This window comes from Triticum dicoccoides, unplaced genomic scaffold, assembly GCF_002162155.2.
Source record: "Triticum dicoccoides isolate Atlit2015 ecotype Zavitan unplaced genomic scaffold, WEW_v2.0 scaffold196055, whole genome shotgun sequence".
Lineage (NCBI taxonomy): Eukaryota > Viridiplantae > Streptophyta > Magnoliopsida > Poales > Poaceae > Triticum > Triticum dicoccoides.
This window is the reverse complement of record NW_021232305.1, coordinates 1,966-6,045: the sequence shown is the minus strand read 5'-3', so window position 1 is coordinate 6,045 and position 4,080 is coordinate 1,966. Positions and strand designations below refer to the sequence as shown.

The 4,080-nt window shown below is 46.0% G+C and overlaps 1 pseudogene; it reads right to left on the bottom strand.

The window, feature by feature from the left end:
• Positions 1 to 6: 6 nt before the first annotated feature.
• LOC119344973 lies at positions 7 to 3,714 on the bottom strand (annotated as a pseudogene).
• Between the last annotated feature and the right edge of the window lie 366 nt (positions 3,715 to 4,080).

Sequence of the window (4,080 nt, the reverse complement as noted above, 5' to 3'; positions counted from 1 at the left end):
TCGAACCTTCGTAGTATGAGATGTCTAGTTTTTCAAGACCCACGGGAGGGCAAAGGCCTTCAAGTACCACTGCTTCAACTTTTGGACTGCACCTTGTATCACCACCATCCCACAACAGTGACAAATCTGTCAGACATTTCTTGTCACCTAGATTGACTTCAAGAGCTTCCTTTCTGCTTTTAACATTTTCAAGACCAGAGATAATCAGTTGGCCGCTGAGCCTGTTTAGGTACCTCAACTGCCTTGCCTCATGCCCTTGTTCATTCTCTACCCTGAAATATGGGAATGTCTCGAGTGAGACCAGCCTGCTGATGTTCAAAAAACTTGATTCTTTCTTTGAATTGTAAACTGTTGATTTTGAACTATTGAATAACTTTGAACCACTGCATACATGCCGCAAGTTGATCAGATCACCACAGGAAAATACCAAATCACTGCAATAACCAAAATCTAGCACCTGCATCTGGCAAAGCTGGTTTAGTGTGCTTGGTAAAACTACCCTGCATCCAGCACCAGTCCGAAAAGCAAGATACCGTAGATGCTTTAATTGACCAATAGATTCTGCGACAGAGAATATATTTGGTTCCTGAATAAATGTAACATGTTCTGGATTAAATAAAGCCATTGCTATTACTAGTACTCGCAGTTTTTGCAAACCTTTGAGTATGCTCTCGATGACTATTTCCTCAACTGGTGTATCCCTTTCAACGGTATAAATGATGAGAGTGTGTAAATTTCCCAATTCAATAATCCTACTAGTAATCAATGTTGCATCATAACTCTGAATAAAAAGTTGGCGAACATCTCTAGGAACATCTTTTGTCCAGCCTTTTGCTTTCTGGCTCGTGTTATTGTCAATTCTGAAGCACTCACTTCCAGCTACCGCCCTTGCTAAATCATGCAGCAGATCATGAACTAAATAATATTCCTTTCCATGATGGTAGTTCCAGTCCCAGCTTCCTAGTTGAAGAAATGAGATCGACAATAGGTCATTAAAGATCCCCAGACCAACCTCTTCAATATCCCTCCCTTCATCTGTGTTTCTTATGAATCCTTCTGCCACCCATAGTCTAATTAAGTCATCACGATGCAATCGATGCCCACTAGGGAAAATACTGCAGTAAGCAAAGCAACGCCTAGCCTGCTCATCAAGATGATAGTAGCTCCACCACAGAGGTCCTGTTCATTTATTGAAAAGGTCCTGATCGCTGACTCTTTTCCAATAGTTAACCTCTTGTTGTCGACGTAAGTTTCCTCCCACTGTTCTAGCTGCTAGAGGTGACCCCTTCAATTTTTTTGCAATATCCTCGCCGATGGTCTTGAACAGGCTCTGGTCTTGGCCACATCCGAGTGCATAATGCATGAATAGCTCAAAGAAGGCAGTTTCATCAACCGCAGTTATCGGCATGGCAGTGTATCTCAAACCAACACATAGATCCGATAATGCATATCTACTTCGAGTTGTCACAAGGATCCTGCTTCCTCTCTTACCAACCTTAAATGGAGAAAGTAGCTGTGGTAGATTCTGATCACCGACATCCTTATTGCACCAGACATCATCTAGCACCAGAAGGAATCTTTTTCCATCTAGTTTCCTCTCCAATTCTTTTTCTAGGGTATTCAGGTTATGCAATTGAGGGCATGCAACCTTAGGCTCTGAAGCATCCTTGGGTTGTGATGCTGCCTCATAAAACTCCTTGAAAATGTCGCTCACGCTAAAATTCTGAGAAAGATGAACCCACATAACAAGATCGAAATGGCCTTTCTTGTTCTTCTCGTTGTCACAAACAAATTGTGCAAGGGTAGATTTCCCAGATCCGCTGATTCCATGTATGCCAATTACAGAAAAGCACAGATCATTGCTGATGCTTGGATGATCACCTTCCTTTCATGAAGCACTGCTATGATCTTGTCGCGGTCATTACTGCTGTAGTAGGAGCATTGGCAACCATTTTCTGTCTTCTGTTGTCATTACTTATGCTGGACAAATTAAGCTTATCCAGAATTTGGTGTGCTTCGTTTATAACTTCTTCTATCTTCTTTAGGCTCTTTATCAACATATTATTTGACATACCAGTCTCCTGCGACACCAAATAGCACTTGAGAAATCTTTCAAAATCAAATTATAGGTGACCATATAGATGAGAGAATTTTTTACAAGAACTATCCACACACTAAAAGATGAAAGAAGACTAATGTAATATAAGGAAAAATAATAATTGACAAGTTTTTTAAAAATCCATCGTCGCATCTATTCTGACTTGCCATCAATCTAGTCCTTCATAGAACACAGGGCAGCCACACACATACTAGTACACAAACATATCAAACGTACACGTGTTCACGCCATCTGCGCATTATTTGAACGTACTCATGAGCAAGTTTGCTGATTTGGAAGAGAGTAGTTTGTTTTGCAATGAAAAATCAAAGGAAATGCTCATGGGCCGAGAATCGAGGTATACAAGAGAGAGCATCATTAGATACAAGAGAAATAAACATTCTCTACTACTGTGTTGTTACCTTTTTGTGCTATCTCCTGATGAAGTGGGAAAATGCAAGAGACGGGAGCCATCTCTACCACTACACATCGCCTGACGTGCGTTGTGGCAAATGAGGAAATGCTTACTTTGCATCTGTTAGAGTTGTGTCGAATATTATTATACAAGGTAGGTTATAGCTGGACTTGGAGTCGTATAATGTGTAGACTAGATATGGAGTCGTGTTCAAGTAGGACACTTGTATCTTAGGCCTGTTATATAATGATGAGGGGGTAAATACACGATGTAACCTATGCCAACATAATAACACATGCACGCAGGGGGAACCGGCGGCTTGTGCCGGCGCCCGAGCGGCCAGCGTGCGATATTATAGCGGTGTCATGGGGAGGAGCGCCCGTAGTCAGCCCCGGGATGTAGCCATGATGGTGAACCTCATTAACAAATCTCGGTGTCGTGCTCGTGTGATTGCTTGGTCCTCTGTAGATCGACTGTGCGTCTTGTCTTTATTCTAACAGTATCTGCCAAGAAAATTTAAAGTTTGGCTTGCAAACATTTCGGTGAAGGTTTGGATTTGACTTGTTATGGATTTGTTTCTACTTTCTAGTCACTTAATTATCTCCAGTTATGTTGGATCAACACAACATCTTTATCATGGAAACTTGACCGGGCCGGTAGACCGCGTAACTGACGCCCGCGTCGCCCGCACGGGTGGCACTGGCGGAACCTGACCTTCGCCGCCGGAACTTCCTTTTCTGCATCTCCCCCTTGCCGGCCGCCACTGGCTTCTGCCGCTAGGCAAGGCCTGCCGGCGGCCTGCGCGCGGCATCTTCCCCCGGTGCGGCCCTGTTGACGGGTGCGTGGCATCCATGGCAGTAGCATCGACAGCTACTCGTGGAACTTCTCGTCCTTGCCGGTGCTGCTGCGCTCAGCGCGAGGCGAGGTGCCGCGGGTGATAGCAATGGCGGCTGTGTTCCACGGCTTCCAAAGCGCGATCTAGGCATGTGCGGGCTGCGGCTCGATGGGGCTCTGGCCGTGGGGCTTGCATAGCAAAGTGCGGGCTGCGGCCCGGGGTCTCTTTTGCAGCGACGGCGGACATGAGTGTGGCTGCGTGGATAGCGCCATGGACGGACCTCGGGATCGATCATGACGGATCCGAACAGGTCTGCTGCAGTGCGGTTTCTTGATGGCGGTGCAGATTCCTGATGGCGATCCTCATTGTGGTGGTGGTTAGCTGATGCCTCGATCCATCCTGCTGTGGCGTCCTTCATATGGTCGACGCCATACGGCTAGTCTGTCTGGCCAGCCAGCTTCGGTGATGGTGATTTGCTTTTCGCTTCCCGGTTCTGGCCATGTTGGCCCCTAGGCTGACAGCCTGTGCATGGCTCTCACTGACGAGGTGGTAATCGGCAGTTGTGTGCTTTGCCGTTGGTTGGTCCTTTGGTGACCACTCCGGCCTACAGCAGCCGCCTCGCTGCAGATTGCGGTGGCCATCGAAAGGTCTTTGTAAGGGTTCCTTCTTTCAGATCCGATGGTTTACTTCGATGGTGAGATGCAAACTATAAAAGACGGCTTGACGCACAGG